General features: G+C 39.7%; 1 protein-coding gene and 1 long non-coding RNA gene across 6 annotated transcripts in view; both read left to right on the forward strand.

The window, feature by feature from the left end:
• Nucleotides 1-23731, forward strand: part of LOC131370162 (NACHT, LRR and PYD domains-containing protein 12-like) — a 404348-nt gene that overhangs the window by 179524 nt on the left and 201093 nt on the right. The gene's annotated exons all lie outside the window — the stretch shown is intronic.
• LOC131370175 (uncharacterized) lies at nucleotides 2032-19029 on the forward strand. The gene is made up of 2 exons (XR_009207391.1): nucleotides 2032-2088; nucleotides 17812-19029. It is a non-coding gene; the product is annotated as an uncharacterized LOC131370175 (long non-coding RNA).

Raw genomic sequence — 23731 nt, forward strand, 5'->3', positions numbered from 1 at the left:
AACAGCATTCGAACATAGGAGTAATTACAGTCCAGGTGTGTGAGGGCCAGATGGAGGGTTGTGGTGATGGCATCATCCATGGAGCGGTTAGGACGATACGCAAACTGCAAGGGGTCCAGCGAGGGTGGTAGCTGTGACTTGATGTGCCTCATGATGAGCCTCTCGAAGCATTTCATCACGATTGATGTGAGTGCGATGGGACGGTAATCATTGAGGCAGGAAACCGTAGACTTCTTGGGCACAGGGATGATGGTCGTTGTCTTGAGGCACGTAGGGATGATGGAGCTGCTCAGCGAGATGCTGAAGATGTCAGTGAAGACATCTGCTTGGTGCTCTGCACACTCCCTGAGAACTCTGCCAGGAATGTTGTCTGGTCCAGCAGACTTCCGTGGGTTAACTCTGCATAGAGTTCTCCTCACGTCAGCCGTGGTGAGACAGAGCACCTGGTCATTAGGAGGAGGGATGGTCTTCCTCGCTGTTGTGTTGTTCTGTGCCTCAAACCGAGCGTAGAAGTCGTTCAGCGCATCTGGAAGGGAGGCGTCACTGTCACAGGCAGGTGAAGTTGTCCTGTAGTTGGTGATCACCTGGATGCCCTGCCACATGCGCCGGGAGTCTCTGCTGTTCTGGAAGTGGCCGTGGATTCTCTGGGCGTGTGCACACTTCGCCTCTCTGATGGCTCGGGACAGTTTGACCCTTGCAATTTTTAAGGCCTCCCTGTCCCCTGATCTGAAGGCAGAGTCTCTCGACTTCAGGAGAGCACGCACTTTCGCAGTCATCCACGGCTTCTGGTTGGAGCGTGTTGTGATGGTCTTGGAGACAGTCACGTCATCGATGCACTTCCCGATGTAGCCGGTCACTGATGCCGTGTATTCCTCCAAGTCAATAGAGTCGCCGTTGGTTGAAGCCTCCCTAAACATGTCCCAGTCAGTGCACTCAAAACAGTCCTGAAGAGCAGAGATGGCTCCCGCTGGCCAGGTTTTAACCTGTTTCAGAACCGGTTTAGAGCGGTCTGACGAGTGGTCTGTATGCTGGAGCTGCATTCCTGTCGGCACGAAACACGGTTAGCCCGGCTAGCTGAATGGCGGCGTCCGGAACTCTGTCGCTGAGCCACGTCTCTGTGAAAACAAAGACGCAGCAGTCTCTGAACTCACGCCGTGTAGTTTGCTGGAGTCGGATGTAGTCCATTTTATTATCCAGTGAGCAGACGTTGGACAAGAAGATGGAAGGGAGTGCCGGCCGGCTAGGGTTGGTTGTTAGCCTAGCACGGACACCCGCCCGTTTACCGCGCTTCCGCTTCCTCGAACACCGTTTGCGACGTCCTCTCTCCCGTCCATCGGCAACAGGCGACGCCGAGGACTGAAGGCCTGGATTTCGCAGCAAGCCGAGTTCGCGAAGTTTGCAGAGTAGTTCATCATACAAGTTAGTAACTGCATGATTTCTGTACTGTAATATCGTCTGGCGGTCGTATACATGAACACCAATGTCTTTGGCGTCCATGCACTTTTAATTTCGCTTTTAATTTGGTTCCGGAGTAGCCGCTGCGTGCTACTGCCGCGCCGCCATCATCAGTCTATTGTGCTGTTATCTGAAATCATGGCTGAATTTTCTGATGAAGCTATATTATCTCCTATAATATCAGATTATTAAAGAAGTTACACTGTCATTTAATTTGAAAAATGAAAATGCCACTGTACTGCTCCTCTGACTAACACCATAAAATACGATTAATAAGTGAAGCCCCGTAGCCAGGATTGAGTTCTATTAGAGCCTGGCTCATTTATTCTTTGTGGATATCCCGGATGTTTACTTTAATTGCTCTGTATTTTTCTTTTCTTTTCTTTTTTCAGTTATTAAATTTGAAACTGCTTACATTTTTGCCAGAGTGAATTTGCTAGTTTTCCCCCAAACATTACAAATTCAGGTTCTGCTTGCTCCATAAAACACCTGTTTACAGCCTATATACACTTGGAAAGAGCAAAATGTAACGAGACATATTTTAAAAACACATTATGTTTGCTTCTCTTGAAGAATGAAGAGAAGAAACTGAAAGGTCTGTATAGTACATACACGACAAAACCTGTTTTACAGGTAAGGTTATACCTGTCCTTCACGCACCACAGATTTCCTACAGCTAATTTTACAGCTTAATTTAAAATATATCCACATTCGTCGTATATAAAGTGGTTTTTAATGAAGAGTTAACTCACTTTTTGTCAACGGTATTTGTTTTGTGACATAAATATCTCCATTTCGGCCTTAAAAAAATTTATTCTGACGTTTTATAACGCTCCACAAAATGTAGTCGTAGCTGAGGGAGAAACACTTTCACTTTAGGAAGGAGGAGTCTTTGCAGGTAATGAGTCGTTCAGGAATGAGTCGAGTCTTTGAATCGGTTCTTTTGGTGAACGTTGGGAGCGTTCACTCCTGTAATTTACTTTGGCTGAAAATTCATCACTGTTATGTTTTCATGCTTTTCTACTGCATTAAATCACATGCAGTGCAGCAAACTAGCAGTAATTTATCCTCTCTGTAGTGCACTTACATAAGACAAAGATTATAATTCACAGCCAAAACAATCACCTTCAACTTATTTACATTAACGTCCTAGTTGATGTTTAAATTCCAGAGAAACTCTTGTTTACTAAGTTAAACTGTTGATTCAATTTTATTTCAAAAAGTAATAAATGTTAAAACTCTCGAACCTTTTCCAATATTATAAAGTATGCTATTTCTATATGAATGAACAAAACACTTTACTTTTGTAAGTTAAATACTACAGGCTACTACAAAAATCAGCTCCTTCTAAATGATGAAGAATACAGTTCAAAGCAATGAGAAAAACACTACACTTCTCAATTTGGTGATTTTTAGATCTCTCATTTAATGTGTATAAGGATATGAAGAAAAGTAAAGCTTAAAAGAAAACCCTGAGATCAGTAGCTAGTAAAGTTAGTTTAGCGGAGAAAATAAAATGCACAGATGCATGTGTTTACTGTCACATTAGTACAAATATCTTCAATGAATAGATGATAGTGTATTACACTTTGTTGAGGATTAAAAGGAGAGAGTACAAAGCTGTGAGTGTGTGTGTGTGTAATACATGTTTATAGAAGTACAAATAAGTTTGTGTACTATGTACAGAATAATCATTCATTTCAATCACCTGTAAAAGTTAGACCTGATCCTGCTAGTAAAGAGTAATGCGAGAACTGTCTCTCCCACTGTGTGAGATTATGTACATGATTTAAAATCAGTGGATATCAGAACTCATTTTGTATTTATTTATATTGATCACACCCATCCATACGGTGCCTACGTGGCTTAGCACATTCGCCTCACACCTCCAGCATCCTGGGTTTGAGTCTCGCTTCCGCTCACTGTGTCTGTGTGGAGTTTGCATGTTCTCCCTGTGCTTGGTGGGTTTCCTCTGGGTGCTCCGGTTTCCTCCCACAGTCCAAAGACATGCTTCTTGGCTGATTGCAGGCTCTAAATTGCCCTTAGTGTGTGAATGAGAGTGGGTGTGTGTGCGCCCGGCGATGGGTTGGCACTCCGTCCAGGGTGTATCCTGCCTTGATGCCCGATGACGCCTGAGGCTCACCATGACCTGATGATAGATCGGATAAGCAGTACAGACAATGAAATGAAAAAAATACCCATCCATGTCTTATGTACATTTATATTTAGTTCTTATTAAAATGTTATAGATATTATAATATTATAGATTATTATATAAGTTTTAGGTATGTTTATACATGTGTATTGTTTAATAATTCAAAAAGTGTACGTGTGTGTGTGCACAAAAGAAAAAAGAAACAAACAAATGCTCTGAAAGCACAACACTCAACTTTAGAATGATTACTTTTGAATTACATGATTTTTTTTTATCTTATGAAATATTTTAATATTCTGAGATACTGGATTTTTGATTTTCTTGTGAGCCATAATTATCTAAATTATCTAAATAAATCTAAAATATATGAAAGTTTCAATGTTTGAATTAAATTGTGGAAAAATGAATCAATGTTTCTTTGACACTCTAATTGTTTAGATGACAGGTGACACCACTGACAGGTTAGGTGAATAACACTGATTATCACCTCATCATGGCACCTGTTAGTGGGTCGGATATATCTCCAAAACTGCAGCTCTTGTGGGGTGTTCCCGGTCTGCAGTGGTCACTAACTATCAAAAGTGGTCCAAGGAAGGTACAGTGGTGAACTGGCGACAGGGTCATGGGTGGCCAAGGCTCATTGATGCACGTGGGGAGTGAAGGCTGGCTCGTGTGATCCGATCCAGCAGATGAGCTACTGTTGCTCAAATAAGTTAACACTTATCAGTGCATCACAGTTTGTTGTGTATACAGCCTCATAGTTGCACACCAGTCAGGGTGCCCATGCTGACCCCTTTGCACTGCTGAAAGCTCCAACAATGGGCATGTGAGCATCAGAACTGGAACACAGAGCATTGGAAGAAGGTGGCCTGGTCTGATGAATCACATTTTCATCACATGGATGGCTGGGTGCATGTGAGTCTTTTACCTGAGGAACACATGGTACCAGGATGCACTATGGGAAGAAGACAAGCCTGCGGAGACAGTGCCATGCTTTGGGCAATGTTCTGCTGGGAAACCTTGGGTCCTGGCATCCATGTGGATGTGACTTTGACACGTACCACCTACCTAAGCATTGTTGCAGAACATGTACAAGCTTTCATTGCAACGGTATTCCCTGATGGCTGAGGCCTCTTTTAGCAGAATAATGTGCCATGCCACAAAGCAAAAGTGGTTCAGAAATGGTTTGATGACCACAACAACCAGTTTGAGGTGTTGACTTGGCCTCCAATTTCCCCAGATCTCAATCCAATCGAGTATCTGTGGGATGTTCTGGACAAACAAGTCAGATCCATGGAGGCTCCACCTCGCAACTTACAGGACTTAAAGGATCTGCTGCTAACATCTTGGTGCCAGATCCCACAGCACATCTTCAGGGATCTAGTGGAGTCCATGCCTCAACAGGGCATGTTTTGGCAGCAAAAGTGGCACCAGCATAATATTAGGCTGGTGGTCATACTGTTATGGCTGATTGGTGTAAATCTGAATCAGCAGATGCACACACTAAAAAAATGACGTCCGACAGATTTAATAGAAAATATTATATGATTATGAAGTTTCTAATTAAAACGTATTCACATTACTTATACTAAACTTAAACACATACACTATATTTCCAAGAGTATTCGCTCACACATCCAAATAATCAGAATCAGGTGTTCCAATCACTTCCATGGCCACAGGTGTATAAAATCAAGCACCTAGGCATGCAGACTGTTTTTACAAACATTTGTGAAAGAATGGGTTGCTCTCAGGAGCTCAGTGAATTCCAGCGTGGAACTGTGATAGGATGCCACCTGTGCAACAAATCCAGTCGTGAAATTTCCTCGCTCCTAAATATTCCACAGTCAACTGTCAGCTGTATTATAAGAACGTGGAAGTGTTTGGGAACAACAGCAACTCAGCCACGAAGTGGTAGGCCACGTAAACTGACGGAGCGGGGTCAGCGGATGCTGAGGCGCATAGTGCGAAGAGGTCGCCAACTTTCTGCAGAGTCAATCACTACAGACCTCCAAACTTCATGTGGCCTTCAGATTAGCTCAAGAACAGTGCGCAGAGAGCTTCATGGAATGGGTTTCCATGGCCAAGCAGCTGCATCCAAGCCATACATCACCAAGTGCAATGCAAAGCGTCGGATGCAGTGGTGTAAAGCACACCGCCACTGGACTCTAGAGCAGTGGAGACGCGTTCTCTGGAGTGACCAATCGCGCTTCTCCATCTGGCAACCTGATGGATGAGTCTGGGTTTGGCGGTTGCCATGAGAACGGTACTTGTCTGACTGCATTGTGCCAAGTGTAAAGTTTGGTGGAGGGGGGATTATGGTGTGGGGTTGTTTTTCAGGAGCTGGGCTTGGCCCCTTAGTTCCAGTGAAAGGAACGCTGAATGCTTCAGCAGACCAAGACATTTTGGACAATTCCATGCTCCCAACTTTGTGGGAACAGTTTGGAGCTGGCCCCTTCCTCTTCCAACATGACTGTGCACCAGTGACCAAAGCAAGGTCCATAAAGACATGGATGACAGAGTCTGGTGTGGATGAACTTGACTGGCCTGCACAGAGTCCTGACCTCAACCCGATAGAACACCTTTGGGATGAATTAGAGCAGAGACTGAGAGCCAGGCCTTCTCGTCCAACATCAGTGTGTGACCTCACAAATGCGCTTCTGGAAGAATGGTCAAAAATTCCCATAAACACACTGCTAAACCTTGTGGACAGCCTTCCCAGAAGAGTTGAAGCTGTTATAGCTGCAAAGGCAGTGGCAGTGGTGGCTCAAGTGGTTAAGGCTCTGGGTCGTTGACCGGAAGATCAGGGGTTTAAGCCCCAGCACTGCCAAGTTGCCACTGTTGGGCCCTTGAGCAAGGCCCTTAACCCTCTCTGCTCCAGGGGCGCTTTATCATAGCTGACCCTGTGCTCTGACCCCAACCTCCAAAGGATGGGATATGCGAAGAAAGAATTTCACTGTGCTGTAATGTATATGTGACAAAATAAAGGTCATTTCATTTTTCATTTCATTTAAAGAGTGGACCGACGTCATATTGAACCCTATGGATTAGGAATGGGATGTCACTTAAGTTCATATGCGAGTCAAGGCAGGTGAACGAATACTTTTGGCAATATAGTGTATCTGTCCCAGCCCAGATAGCCAAAGCCTGGACTGCCACAGCGCAATACTAGGGCCCTAAACTCCTTTTCATTTGGTTTACTTCATTTAAGTGACTTTAAACATTATTATCCCAATTTTTAACGAAGCAAAGGGTTAACGATGAAAGAAATATTAAAACATCTAGCCTTTATACTCCTAAATACTGTGAACTGTTGTGTATTCGCTCACCTTCCACGTTCAGAGCTATTACCGCTAAGTAACTAAAAGCTGCGCCCAAAATTTACGAGCGGTAGATTAACCATGCTTTCACAATGAGAGACTTAACCGTAGTAATTCCATGTACACTATCGGTCTAATATCTTTTCTAATTTTGTTTTAAACTGATCATCTTAATAAATAAATAAATAAATAAATAGATAAGTCTTTTTTCCCAGTTAACTTTGTGTCATGTCCAGCTCCGTCATCACACCTACACTTCCGTATTCTAGCCTGGAGTTTTGATCCCGCCTTGACATCCTCAGTGCAGAAGCTCTAGCACACCTGCTGTTACCTGTAGAAATAAGCGACGCACTCTTCCACTCATCTCTGGATTATTGTGTGCTTTTCCTGCCCTGTATTCTTCTTAGTTGTCTCGTTTTCCACCTCGCTTTGCTCCTTTGGATATAACCCTATGGATTTATTGGCTCCAATCAGATTTGTTTTTCGGATCATGATCTTGCTCTGTCCATCGGATTTAATACACTGTGAATTACTGGCTTCGACCTCTCTTTCAGATGGGACTTTCACACCTTTCTCTGCCTGTCAGATTACCAGGTTTCTGACTGCATAGTGCAAACGGGTAACGAGACATTCACGGTTGTGGATTTATATTGCGGTGTATTTATCCATAATTCGACTAATTCTTGGTACACTGACAACAAGACGGCTGATGGTTTGCAGTCCTTGGGGGATTTTGCTGTTTATTGTGACTGATTCAAAGTTGAACTTCATTAAAAGTCTTAAAATTTTAACCTGCCTCCTCACTCTGCCACACAATCACTTACACTTTGTAGAGGATTTTTCATACCCCTTAGTACTTGCCCGGAAATAAAAACCTGTTATATCATCAGCATGTGCTGATAGAAACACTCCTTAAAGTTCCCTTCTAAGTTTGCAGAGAAGAGATTCTGTATAGCTTTTCTGACAGGAGATCCCTACCTGATCCCCCTTGAAACATGAATAGGAACATATCCTATAGAAGAGGAAGTCCTCCACCCACTTTGACCATCACTGATATATCATTATACAGGAATCTGACCAAAGATATAAAATTATCACCAAAGTCAAAACATTAAAAAGATAATTATGATCAATGCTGTCAAATGCTTTCTCCTGGTCTACTGTAAGAACACCAACTTTAAAATCATTAAGACAACCAATGTATTATCATGTTTTAAAAAGATAAGTGCATAATTGACCTTTCAAGAATACAGTATGGTTGGACTTTCTGAATCAGTAAACCTAAATAATCTTTAGTTCTGTCTGACAAACATTTTGATAAAATCTTGTTCCACACATTGCATAGAGACTGGCCTCCAGTTTTTAGATCAGTCCCAGATCACCTTTTTTTTGGCAGCAGGGAAAGAACTGCACACTGACAGCTGATTGGAAGTGTCTTACTCCTTTATTAAACATTATGATAATAATTCATAATAATCCTTTTCCTTCATTCCCCCAAATTGCTGGTATAACTCAGTCAGTAGCCCATCTATTTCTGGAGAACATCCAGCAGCTAGATTTTTCAATGCCTCAGTTATATGTTGGAATGTGATTTTGTTGTCTAGAGCCTCATGTTGCTCAGATCCCAAGAGTGATAATCTGTGAAGTAGATCAGATGTACTTTTAGAATCACGGTTCTCAGCACTGTGTAGTGCAGTATAAAAGTCAACTGCTAGTTCCCTAATTTCTTTTGTATCTGTAGTTATTGATCCATTTACAAAAAAGATGAGGCATCTGCTGCTGGTGGATGGTCTTTTTTCCAGGTCCAAAAAAGAACATGCTTGGGGCATCCATGTATTTAATGGTCAAAATCTTTATTTTATTAAAGCCCCATTAACAATAAATATTCAAGCTCGTTTTTTGTGTCTAAAATAGTATTCTTTACAGACTTTTTATTAATAAAGTGTCTTTCTAATGTGTCAATATCCCTTTGCACATTTTCCTTTGTCCTTGTAGTAATGTGCAAGGTAAAGATTAGATTTGACTTTTTTTTTTTTTTTACTTTGTCACTGACTAAGATTTTCTTTTTTTTCAATCTTCTTCCAATTTTCCCAAAACACTTTAAAATGAAAAATAAATAATAAAATAAAAAAAAAATCTGCAGTAATTTCACATTAAAATGCCAGATGTATCTTGCCAAAAACTTTTCTACACTTGGGAAAAATCTTACATTCTTAAATGTCTTACATTCAGAAGATCATTAATATCCTGTAACATATACAAATCATCTGCTTGAGAACCAGAATTACCTTCAGAGATATCAGCAAAAGCATCGTCCTCTTTTGCATCTTCATCATTAGACATTTCAGAATAATCTGACAGCAACTATGTTTGTTCTACATTCATCTATTCAACCTCTTTTTCAAATAATAGGCTCAAGCATTTCCTCATTTCCAGTCACATCTGCTCATCTAGTACCAGCTGTGTATGGGTAAGTGAGTCATTTATAGCCTAAATCTGCACACTCAGAGCATTTCCTGTTACCTGTGTAACTCATGAAGGGCGTCCCTTCGCTCCACACATGAAAAGACATATCAGGTTTGTTCAAATATATCAGAACTTATCAGGCAAATTATCATACATTATGCTTTAAAGTCAAGTTGTTACACCCAAGCAGACCCAAGCAGACTCATTTTAATTGTACTTACAAGCTTTACAAAACATATGCCGTCCCATTGACACCACTCACCCAAACTCTGCTGCTTATTAGGCTGAAATAAAATTCCTGCATAAATATAAATGAAATATTCAAATATTAATAGATTTTCATTGGTAAATAAAAAGAATATAGCATACTTCCTTTATGATATAATACATGTGTTTATAGATAAGTGTAACTGTGTGTATGTACTGTGTGTACAGAATAATTATTAATTTCATGTGAAATATAAATCTGTTGCAGCCAGTAACGAGAAGCTTTCATTTCAAAATAATTTTTAAACCTTCAATCTAGAAGTTATTAGAAACTTTTTGAATGCATATATTTACTCTGGTGATTACTTTGGTGAATTTTTTTAGCTACATGTATTTCAGTAAGGTTTTTGGACAAAGGATCAAGTACACTACTATAAATAAATAGAAAATAAGATGGGTTTTGATATCCAAATGTACAAATCATCACACCCATCTATGATGAATTTGTTTATCCATCTAATGTTCTTATTAAAAAGCTACAATGATTTATGTATGTTTAAACATATGTGTATTATTTAATATAGCTATAGTGTTATATTTTTTAAGACCAGGACCTCATTTATCAACCGTGTGAATGCATAGTTTTATGCATAAATTGTACATACATAGAATACATAGAGACATTTATTATGTTTTGCTTATGCGTGAGGATTTGCATATTTTCCCCGACATTATCTGTTTACTTAACTTGATGTTATGAAGACACTTGTGTGATAAAGAAATATGTGTAAATGCATCTACAAACAAAAGTGCTGCCTACAGCATCCACAGCTCACCACTCCTACAGTTATTATATTCAGCACTATTATACATTAATCCTCTGATCAATGTATCCTTATCTTTGTTCCCAAGCAAACAAACTAATGAGAATGCTTGTCATTTTCCTACATGTACCTACTGAAGGAAAGTTTATAAGTAATAAAAACAATTTAATTCTGTGTTTTGTCCAAGTTGGATTCCAAATTCTACGGCCACGACAGTTTACAGATATGAGATTTTGTGTGTTTGTTACAGTACAACTCTAAAATGTATGACTATGACAGTTTACAGACACAACGCTCGTTTTCACAACACCTCTGTTACATGGACGACATGCAAAATTATGCCCACAAATGTAGTGTGTTAAACCACTGTCAAAAATACTTCAAGGCCACATGCACAGGCATTACTATCTGAGGGAAGATGAATCGATTCAGCGCATGCGCCCTGCCACCGTTTTAAACCACTGGCACCAAAATGCCAGATCAGCAGCCAAGCGCTCACTCATCTGTGGAAGCCCGTTCCCACCACTGAATAAAAAATAAAAAAGGCTATTGCGACTTTTTATCTCACGATTAAAACTTTGTTTTCCTCAGAATTGTGAGTTGCACAGTTCACATCTCAGTTTGAAATAGGAATTTTGTGTTAGCCACCTTTTTGAAATGCCAGAATTTGTATATAACCCCGTTCATGATATAACAATTTTCCTCTGCATGCCCCTTAACATGCAAATCTAGGGAGAGTTCTGTACTGAGAGTACTGCCAAGCCCCAGTGAAGTACCGCTGTGGTCCAGTAAAAAATATAATGATAAATCATTGTCTGATGATAGATATTACAATATACTGACTTGAGAATAATTTTCCCTGATAATACCCTCATATTTTTTTTACTGCTACCTTTCGGAATAATAATGCGATGCCAAATTTGTGAATAAAATATTGATCTAATCAGTTAATATACAATTCTACTTTGTAGGACGGAAAACTTTCAAATGTCTGCTATTATTCGTCTGCGATGAAGCAGCACTTTTTATGTATGCGACTGTAATAATTGGGGGCCATAATGTAAAGATATAAAATGCATTTAATGACCCCTTTAACATGAGGTGTACTAAGAAGTTATTCAGACATCTGTAAGACAACATAGAAAGCATATTTGGGCTTAATAGGGCTTCTAACCTGTCAATAAACTCAAAAGTAGAAATTGAGGATTAATATTATTTATATTTTTCACAATTATAGTAAGCATATTGACCATAGGCGTTGCTCGGCCATTTTTAGGGGGGCTTTAGCCCCCCCTAACATTTCCACTCAGCCCTCCTAAAATTCTGCTATTCTCCATAAACTCTACACAAATTCTTGATCGCCTCAGTCCCCTTTAAATTTCATATGAAAACGGTGGCAGACTTCGGCTCCTCCCCGTCTTTCAGCGCGTTCTTCAATCCGCAGACAAGTGTGTGTGAGTGTGTGTGTGAGTGTGTGTGTGATCAGGAAGGCTTGTATTTGGCTTGTTCAGTACTCAAATGTTATACACATCTGTGCAATACAGTGGAATGCTGCAATAAGTTTACCATCCTACCCTGTTAGTCAAACCTTTATTTTATTTATTTAATTATTTAATTTTTATTTTTTACTATTATACCCTCATTGGGGGCTGAGCCTCCCTTAAATGAAAATTCTAGAATCACCCCTGATATTGACACTTTTTAGCACAAGTACAGCCAGGTAGCATGCAAGGCAAGCACAGATATCTTCCGTCGGATAGTAATGCCTGTGCATGTGGCCTTGAAGTATTTTTGACAGTGGTTTAACACACTACATTTGTGGGCATAATTTCGCATGTCGTCCATGTAACAGAGGTGTTGTGAAAACGAACGTTGTGTCTGTAAACGGTCATAGTCGTACATTTTAGAGTTGTACTGTAACAAACACAAAAATCTCGTATCTGTAAACTGTCATGGCTGTAGAATTTGGAATCCAACTCGGACAAAACACACAATTACACACAAATCTTCTGAATTACGCACGATTATTTTTGACAGTGATTTAATTCCATATAAAAGTGTATGTAAATGCAATAATAACTGAAAGCTTAAATGTGTAAATTTTTAAATACATTTTTGTCAAATTGTCGAAACTCTTCCAGAGTTTGACATGGTTCATTTTCTAAAATTTCCTCCTCTGCCTCTCCACCTGGCACAGCCACAGCAGCCAGTATTCTGTGCTGCATACAGTGAATGTCTTACTGGGTCTCAGTAAGCTCTTGCAACTTTTGCAAAACCTTTGTGCGATAGCCTATAGAAACAAATTAAACATGGATTCAGTTCCTTCAATACGTAACACATTTGTCACTGAAGATTCTGGTAATGATGATGATTCTGCTACAAAAAATTATTACTTTAAATCAATTTTGAATTTTTGAATGATATCTGAATATATATGTATGTATATCTACTAACCTTTGTCTTGAGAATATGTTTTGGGAAACGGCTGATCTAAAATACAACAGAAATAGGAAAAGGCATCTCTTAGTTTACTTTGCATTTTAGAGGTTTTGTGATTATGCATAATCAAGAAAGCAAATTAAAATAGGTTAAGAGTAAATAAACATTATTGGCTGTGTGAATTATTTAGCCACTTACATTTGGGTGGAACATGTTTTGACACCTTTGCTCTTTTGACTGGGATAACACCACCATCTGATATAAAAGATATTTTATCATGTTTCCATAAAAGGCAAAGTTCACAAATAGAATTCACATTTAAAGCCAATAGTTCATAAAATCAAAAAAGATGACAAGTAGATTGATGGAAGAAGCTCTGTTTATGTGACTAGAAGTTGTTTGTGATTAAAAGTTATTTGTGACCAGAGATTGTTTGTGCAAATTGTTAGAGGGTCAGAATGCACTGGAAACGAGATGGCAAGACTCAAGGCCTAGAATCAGCTTAGGCAGACCTGGGTAAGGTTATCCTGATCAGGAGTTGTGTTGTAGCTAATGGATGACAATGCTTATCTTTCTTTGTTTCTGTGTTTGAATCATGTTTATAAAAACTCAATGTAACAAATGATCAGGGTTCTTCCGCTTTGAGATTTCTCTGACAGCATTGGGTCCTGTTGTGCAGCAGTACAAATCCACAACATAGAAAATACTGTAATTAACTGTATAAATTACTGTAAGTGTTTAAGACTTAGTCTTCAATTGAAATTTTGTTTACAGTTTTATTAATTGTCACCATTTTGGTACAATTTTACAAATAGTATTTTTTAGTGCAAATCTTTAAACTGAACATTTATAACATGGTCATTCTTTGTAATACCTGGTAGTATACCTAATAGTTTTATTACTGTGTTCAATGATTAAAAGAATGAAATAAAATAATGAATAGACATAACATTACCTAACTAATTTATAATGTAATATCTATCCAGCATGTAATCAAAAGATTGAATCAAAAAACTGTTTTCCCCGGTTTTTGGGCAATTCTCTTTTTATTGTTTTCTAAATAGAATGGATTTTGGAGTGATGTAAAATATGAAAATGAAATGAAAAAAATGAAAATGAAATGGCCTTTATTTGTCACATATACATTACAGCACAGTGAAATTCTTTCTTCGCATATCCCATCCTTGGAGGTTGGGCTCAGAGCACAGGGTCAGCCATGATACGGCGCCCCTGGAGCAGAGAGGGTTAAGGGCCTTGCTCAAGGGCCCAACAGTGGCAACTTGGCGGTGCTGGGGCTTGAACCCCTGATCTTCCGGTCAACGACCCAGAGCCTTAACCACTTGAGCCACCACTATTCTGACTGTGTTAAAAATATTATTTAATACTCATGTGATTATTTTCCCTTTCCTGTACATTATGATATTGCTGTGTATAATGCAGACTGGTTTTCTTACCATTTTTTACTCAGTTGCTAAAACACTAAACCCCATTCTCTGAACTAAACGCTTGGTCGCCTAAACCCATTTGTCAAGTTAATCACTGTTTTGGCAAAACCTTAAACAAGTTTTAGTAGTTAGACAACATATGCAGATCTTATCCACTCCTTCTGAAAAATGCTAAACACACTCTCACTCATCAAAACACATTTCACACTGTGATGCACTCATGCTGCAAAACATGAGCAGCAAGTTAAACATAGCTACAACACAGATGCCATTGTTTCCACACAACAAATTAAAACTGTTCACGTTTGTTTCTAATGATATGATCAAAGCACAGAATATAAGACAGACAGCATACACAGGTGTTTGTTTTCCACACTTGGTTTACCATGTGGTCAACCATGGTTCGGTTTGGTTTCATTTTAGGGAGGGTGGGAAGAGAATCCAACCTAACCTGAGCCACTAAACTGTAGCCAGTGCCATCCAGACATTTTGAAATGAGAATAGTTAAGTAAACCTACCCTGTTACTGTTCATTCTGAAGTTGAATACAATTAATATAATGTTTTGAAAAATAAATTCCCCAGCCTTCTGTATATAGTGTACATGTGTACTGAATATGCATACAGTTTATACAGTATTTGTGCACATATATGTATGTGTGAGAGCTAAGACAAACTGCTATGCAATCCACTGTACACTAAACATGCAAAAGACACAAGATAGTAATGTTTTGTATTTGTCACATCCATGTGTAGTTGGAGTGAATGTGGCTAATCATTTGATGGTTTATGTGGAGTTGTGACACAAAAATACTATTCTGAGAAGAGTTAAAACAGTTTTGAAAGAAGTGTTTGCTTTTGCTAGATACTGTAAGTGGGAGGTGGGTGTTTGTGTGTGTGTGCTTCAGAGATCATGAGCATCAAAAGCACTGAGAATTGATCTTATGCTCAAGCATTTCTTCATTTCCAGCCACATCTGCTCTTACAGTATTTTCACCAGCATATACATTTCCCTCAGTAATCATTTCTTTAATCATTTCACCATCATCATTCTCCTTTATCATCACTGCTGATTTTTTTCTGTCTGAGACTCTTGTTCGTCTGAGACAAATTGATTTATCATAGGGACTGCACATAAGTTGGATTCATTCCTCCCTTTAATGCTAATAGTAACAGCTTTGTGTTGGAAATGGGCCGTTTATGGAACAAATCTGCACACTCAGCATTTCCTGTTACCTGTACAGGTGTAAATAATGAATGTTTTCCCCTAACTCCACACACAAAAAGACATATCAAGTTTGTTAAAAAAAAAATATCAGAATGTGTTTTTTAAAAGACATCACATGCTTTAAAGTTGGGTTTTTACACCCAAGCTGAATCATTTTAATTGCACTTGCAAACTTCAACACTGCTTACTTACCCAGACTCTGCTGCTTATTAGGCTGTGTTGGCTGAAATAATTATTATATAATTAAGTGAAAGATTTAAATATTAATAGATTTCCATCTGTAAATAAAAAATAGCACACTTTCTTTATGATGCAGCACATGTTTTTAGATAAGTGTAAATGAGTTTATGTACTGTATGTGCAGAATAATCGCTAATTTCATCAATCACCTGTGAATTTTACTGTGTTGCCAGTAACGAGAAGTTTCAGAATAGTTTTTAACCTTCACTCTAAAAGGTGTGGGTGGGGTTTTTACAGATGTTGGCATTCCTGGGGCATGACCTCTGGGACAAATACACTTTATCAGCCATGATTCCTTGTGATATATGGGCCAAATCAAGTTTATATCTTGCTGTATTTCCCTTTATGTCTAATGAAGGTGTGGGGACTGCTGTGAAGGAGATCACAGTGCTGTATGGTTTCCTGTTTACAGTGCAAGCACTTGACACACACACAATGTAAGCCAGAAAATATGGCTTTTATTTGTAAATGGACTGGTTGGAACTGAATGAAGGCTTGCAATTCAGGTTAGCATTTTTCTGGCATTAGAGAATGTACTTTAGGTGCTGTGTCATCACACAGTGAGCTTAAATTACTCCACAAGCACACTCATTCAAGTCAAATATAAAGCATGACATCAAAAATGTTCAATAAAATGTTAACATATTTCAGTTTTGCTAATTACTTACACAACTAACAAACCCCTTCTCACAACCTGCTTCAGCCAGCACAGTGCTGTTGAAAAAGAGCACTGACACACCCTCATAGACTTTTGTTGTTGGAACTGAAGAATGCAGAAGTAATGTGTCATGGGGCAACAGTGGATTCTACCCACTAAGTAATTTCAGCATTGAACCCCATATATTTTATTATTTCCCAAACATTCTCACTGTTAGGATTAGGCTACAGCTATGGTCATCATTATCATATCATTAAATAACAGTTAGGTAAGTTCTAATTACAGTTTGAACACTTAAATTGCTATCATTACCAGATGTTCAGTGACTGACATCTTGATAAAAATAATTACAGTTACTGGTGGTAGATTGGTTAACGTACAAAGTTTATCTTTGCTGATTAAATGTTAAAGTATGCAACACGTTTTAAAACACTGTTCCTTATTTGTTCATCTAGTTAGTAACGAGGTCAACTAGATATCATGGCTAGCTTGTATCTAACAAGATTGTTCCTTAGTTAATTAAGACATACACACACGTTTGTTAGACATAAGATATACAACAAAAAAAAATCCAAATATTTGTACTGGAAATCTGCAAAAGTAATGTGAAAGAAAACAATTGCTTTTAACCCCAAGTACTTTTCCACAAATTAGAAAAAAACAAAAACAAAGTTGGTTTGTGTCCTGCTCTTTCCTGCATTTTAGCTGATTATTTGTTTTGTGACAAACAATAAATTACATGTTTTCACCTTTTGGAGGCCACTCTAGTGTAAAGCTACTGAAGACAGAAAGGTTTATGTAGCACCAGGGTCCTGGAGAAACCATGTACTGCTTTTCTGAATGTAAAACTTACTAACCACAGTCTCTCATGTAAACGCACTACACTGAGGATAAATTAGTTTGTCGTCCTGTATGTGATTAAATGCATGAGAATTTTGATCAAAAATCTGAGGAATTTTATTTAAAAAGATTACAGGAGTTTTACGAGTCAGCTATCAACGTTCACCTAAAGAGCCGATTCACGACTCATTCCCGAACGACACATCATTGTAATGATTCCTCATTCCTAAGTGTCTCACCCGCTGTCACAGGCACGCCGGACCCAACCCCTTACCAGCGCACTCACTCTCCCGAGTACTGATCTAGTTCACCTGCACCTTATTAGTTTCTCACCTCCACTCCCCTATTTAAGAGCACTCTCCCCATGTCTTCCCCGTCTGGTCTTGTTTAGACACTGACTCCATATCGCGCTGGCATTCATTAGCACCATAGCTACCACTACTTCCTGTTTTGCCCCGACTACTACCTAATCCTCCTTTTTCTTCTCCTCCACGATAACTCAACTCACCTCCGTGCACGGCATCATCTCCCTCCAGCTCCGGCTCACAGTCTCCTCCGTAAAGCTGAGTATTCTCCACTCTCCCTCTTTCCACCTGTTTTCCATTATCAATAAACATACCCCTTCCGGGGTTTAAATACTCTATGGCCTGTTCTTCTCTGGTGTTTTGTGACAGAAGACCAGACCATTGAACAGAATGGATCCTACAGCCGCTGACACCATCCAACAGCTGGTTAGGGCGCTGCAGAGAGCAATCCACCGCGGCTGCGCGCCTACCGCCGACCCCGGAAGGGGCATGTCCCACCATCCCTCCCTCTACTCCGGTTCGACTCGCCATGGAAATGCAACCCCACCGCTTTCCCACTGACAGGGCAAAAATTGCGTTTATCATCTCGCTTTTGACTGGGAAAGCACTCCGCTGGGCTGATTCCCTCTGGTAGCAGAACGGCCCAGTTCTTCAGTTCGTTGACGCTTTCGTCGCTTATTTCAGAGAGGTCTTCGGCAAGCCCTTATGGGATACGTGTGCAGGAGAGCAACTACAGATGTGGCAGTTAAGAATGCGCGTCAGAGGGACAGGAATCCCGCGACGACTCGCAGCATTGTGCGGCATTGCGAGTGACGCTCTCGCGCAGGAAAGACGAGACCAGTAGGCGGCAGTCGTGTTTCATGTACATTGAAATCGATCAACATAACGTGGTGCTGCGGAGAGCAACTGGCGGATTCAAAAGCTATTTAAAAGATTACAGAGCAGTCTGTTCTTGCAGTAGCTACTTTGATGTCATAAACTGATCGGTCTGCGAAGCGCTGCATGAAGTCAAACACATTAAATGATGTGATTGGATCACGAGATTCGTAGCAATACGGGATTAAATTCTTAATATTTTGAGAATAATGTCATTATTTACATTAACGTGTTTAGAGTGATAAATAATATTAGGCCTATTTGTGTACAGTGAAATTAATGTATTAATAAAACGACTTAATGCATTAAGCTACGTTGAGAATACGCATAAAAGTGAAACTTTACTCGTTGCATGCGCATCTACCTGTTTTACTAATAAGGTAGGTATAACTTATCTGCTTTGAACGTTACTCCAAACACGTTGATGTATATGGCATTATAAATAAAGCATTACAACTTAATCCCTATATTGTATGTGTTTAATACTGTTGCATGAAGTCACGCACATTAAATGATGTGCTTGGCCACGGCATTTCTCTCAGAAGCAGATTAAAACAAGCAACAAAGAGTAAACATGTGGAATTCGTATTTAACATTTTCAGCTGTGAGTTTTATTGCGTGTGATGGAAACGGGAAGAGCGCGTTGTCCTGCAGGCAGCTGACCACGGAGCACGAGCCTCCATCAGGATACGTTTAAAAAAAAAATCTTAGGATTCTACAAATGCGCCCTTCTTCTACTTACGCACTTGTTTTTGAGTGTAATGGATAAAACATATTGTGCCTAAAAGCTATTTTAAGCCATTGTTATATTATAGCAATATGTAAAAATTTGTTTATGGACTGGTCAAATGGCTCTAACATTTTTATAGCTCAGTTATTAATAGTTTTTACATCATACGCGTTTGATCGTTACTGTAGCACATATGTCACGTTTATATATTCTCTAAAACACTTCTAAATATGAAATATATCTCTGAACATGGTCTCTGTTTAATAATCACTGCGGCATCTCCCTCCCGCAGCCCGCTGCTATGTACAGTACTGTAAACTCGTGCGCTCTGAATCTTCCTTCCCACATTCACCCGAGTTTATGTAGCGCATTTCTTTGACATTAAATGGCATATTAAAAAAACTTTACAGGAGCCTCCGCCTACTACAGTAGTTTTGACATACTATCTGATTTAATATCGTTCGTTAATTGTTTCACAGCTTAAATATACATTAATATACATAGACAGCAGGATGTTTGTTAGTGGATTAAAATAGGGGAAGTTTTAGGATGTTTTTGAGGCGATCTCTTCGCCTTTCTTCCCCAAAGAGGTGCTAAATGTAATTTCCATGTAAAACCCGGTTCGAGCGGTGTTCAGACGATCTGAGAGATCTTCCCCACGCTGACTTTTAGGGTTGGGGAGGGTTTACTCTTGAGTTAGATTGTCAGAACACGGTGCCGAATTCGGGGATAAAACTGTACAATAACTCACCTTTGTATGTCACAATCTAGTCTTTAGTTAGTTTAATCGGTTTAATACTTTCTAACCAAAATGATGAGCAAGCTGAAGAGTCTGCATAATGTTTATTTTTTATTTAATATAATCAGACCACGTTTTTATTAGTTTAAGGTTTTTATTGAGTGATTAAATTGGGCGGGGTTTTCTTTTATGATAGCTTCCTCGAAGACCGACTGGTCCATTATCCCTTCAAATATTGCAATCGGTCCTGGTCCAAGTCTGGATATTGCCCCCAAACTGTGCTTAATTTGTAAATGAATAATTTCCGGAACAAAACCAGCAGTCTCTCGCCGCTGTGACCGACACCGACCACACAACTTCAGTTTTCCCGGAACATGACGTCACTAACCGGTGATAGCGCAATTATAAACATTAACCCGTTGCTGAATGGTCTCGTGTATTATTCTGTTCCATATTGATCATATATTTCAGATGATATGTGTTCCTAAATACTGACGCCCGCTACATTAGAATGTATTTACGCCCCAAGTCGAAGCCATTTAACTCTTTACCAGGGGCGATTCTAGGATTTTCATTTAAGGGGGGCTCAGCCCCCAGTGAGGGTAAATAGTAAAAATAAATACTTTAATTAATTAAAATAAAGGTTTGACTAACAGGGTAGGATGGTAAACATTTGAGTACTGAACAAGCCAAATACGAGTCTTCCTGATCACACACACACACACACACACACACACACACACACACACTCACGTCCTCTGATCCTCGCTCTGCGATGCCGTGGTCTGCGGATTGAAGAACGCGCTGAAAGACGGGGAGGAGCCAAAGTCTGCCGGTGTTTTTATATTAAATTTAAAGTGGACTGAGGAGATCACTAATTTGTGTAGAGCATGGGCTTCGCTAGGCCATTTCTAATCACCCCCCCCCTAAAAATTATTTGATTCTCCATAAACTGTACACAAATTGTTGATCGCCTCAGTCCCCTTTAAATTTCATATAAAAACGGCGGCAGACTTTGGCTCCTCCCCGTCTTTCAGCACGTTCTTCAATCCGCAGACCGCGGCGTCACAGAGCGAGGATCAGAGGACAAGTATGTGTGTGTGCGTGTGATCAGGAAGACTCGTATTTGGCTTGTTCAGTACTCAAATGTTAGACACATCTATGCCATATACAGTGAGGGAAAAAATGATTTGATCCCCTGCTGATTTTGTACGTTTGCCCACTGACAATGAAATGTTCAGTCTGTAATTTTAATGGTCGGTGTATTTGAACAGTGAGAGACAGAATAACAACAAAAAAATCCAGAAAAACGCATTTCAGAAAAGTTATACACTGATTTGCATTTTAATGAGTGAAATAAGTATTTGATCCCCTATCAATCAAAGATTTCTGGCTCCCAGGTGTCTTTTATACAGGTAAGGAGCTGAGATTACAGTAGGAGCACTCTCGGGGAGTGCTCTTAATCTCAGCTCGTTACCTGTATGAAAGACACCTGTCTACAGAAGGAAGCAATCAATCAGATTCCAAACTCTCCATCATGGCCAAGACCAAAGAGCTGTCCATGGATGTCAGGGACAAGATTGTAGACCTACACAAGGCTGGAATGAGCTACAAGACCATCGCCAAGCAGCTTGGTGAGAAGGTGACAACAGTTGGTGCGATTATTCCCAAATGGAAGAAACACAAAAGGACTGTCGATCTTCCTCGGTCTGGGGCTCCATGCAAGATCTCACCTCATGGAGTTTCAATGATCATGAGAACGGTGAGGAATCAGCCCAGAATTACACTGGAGGATTTTGTCAGTGATCTCAAGGCAGCTGGGACCACAGTCACCAAGAAAACAATTGGTAACACACTACGACGTGAAAGACTGAAATCCAGTAGCGCCCGCAAGGTCCCCCTGCTAAAGAAAGCACATGTACAGGACCATCTGAAGTTTGCCAGTGAACATCTGAATGATTCAGAGGAGAACTGGGTGAAAGTGTTGTGGTCAAATGAGAGCAAAATCCAGCTCTTTGGCATCAACTCAACTCACCGTGTTTGGAGGAGGAGGAATGCTGCCTATGACTCCAAGAAGACCATCCCCACCGTCAAACATGGAGGTGGAAACATTATGCTTTGGGGGTGTTTTTCTGCTAAGGGGACAGGACAACCGCACCACATCAAAGGGATGATGGACGGAGCTATGTACTGTCAAATCTTGAGTGAGAACCTCCTTCCCTCAGCCAGGGCATTGAAAATGGGTCGTGGATGCAAAGAGGACTGGGCCCAAATTCCTTGCGATGTGTGCAAACCTGGTGACCAACTACAAGAAATGTCTGATGTCTGTGATTGCCAACAAGGGTTTGCCACCAAGTACTAAGTCATGTTTTGAAAAGGGGTCAAATACTTATTTCACTGAATAAAATGCAAATCAATGCATAACTTTTCTGAAATGCGTTTTTCTGGATTTTTTTGTTGTTATTCTGTCTCTCACTGTTCAGATACACCTACCATTAAAATTACAGACTGATCATTTCTTTGTCAGTGGGCAAATGTACAAAATCAGCAGGGGATCAAATACTTTTTTCCCTCACTGTACAGTGGAATGCTGCAATAGGTTTACCATCCTACCCTGTTAGTCAAACCTTTATTTTAATTATTTATTTATTTATTTATTTATTTTTTACTATTATACCCACATTGGGGGCTGAGCCCCCCTTAAATGAAAATCCTAGAATCGTTCCTGGTGTAGAGTTTATGGAGAATGACAGAATTTTAGGAGGACTGAGTAGAAATGTTAGGGGTGCTAAAACCCACCTAAAAATGGCCTAGCGTCATCCATGCTGCTACCATATGCTTTCTGCTATCTGCTACCATATGCGATTTAGTAGGACTGTGCTCAGTATCATTTATCTGATCAGTGGAGGTTTCTGTCACCGATGACGTGGTTGCATCCTCCTTTACTGACTGGTGTAACTCGCTTTGCTTCTGTCTCCCACTATCTTGATAAAAGGTGTGCAGTTCCATCTTCTCAGGATCTCTTTTGATCAGGCACACCATGAACATTTCTCGTGGATTTTAAAAAATTAAAAAATATGTTTGATGGTCTCTTTGACATTTTTAAAATATTATATTTATTTAAGTAGATCAATAAACCATTCTTTTTTCCGCTGCTCTCTGCGCGCGAAACAATAATCACCAAATAATGAGAGTAATTGTAAATGCGCATGCAACGAGTAAAGTTTAACTTTTATGCGTATTCTCAATGTAGCTTAATGCATTAAGTCATTTTATTAATACATTAATTTCACTATACACAAATAGGCCTAATGAAATGAAATGGCCTTTATTTGTCACATATGTTACAGCACAGTGAAATTCTTTCTTCGCATATCCCCTCCTTGTTGGTTGGGGTCAGAGCGCAGGGTCAGCCATGATGCGGCGCCCCTGGAGCAGGGAGGGTTAAGGGCCTTGCTCAAGGGCCCAACAGTGGCAACTTGGCGGTGCTGGGGCTTGAACCCCTGATCTTCCGGTGAACGACCCAGAGCCTTAACCACTTGAGCCACCACTGTATTGTATTAGTCAATCACTCTAAACACGTTAATGTAAATAATGACATTATTCTCAAAATATTACGATTTTAATCCCGTATTGCTACAAATCTCGTGATTTTTACTTTATTCTCATAGTGTTAACTTTTTTTCTGGAATAACTACCAGTTAAATTATGCATTATAATGACTTTAATCTCAAGAAGTTTTCCATTTTAATTTTTATCTTTGCACAGGCATCTTTAAAGTTGAACAAAAAAAGTTATGCCAAATG

This window comes from Hemibagrus wyckioides, linkage group LG19 (assembly GCF_019097595.1).
Source record: "Hemibagrus wyckioides isolate EC202008001 linkage group LG19, SWU_Hwy_1.0, whole genome shotgun sequence".
Taxonomy (NCBI): Eukaryota; Metazoa; Chordata; class Actinopteri; order Siluriformes; family Bagridae; genus Hemibagrus; species Hemibagrus wyckioides.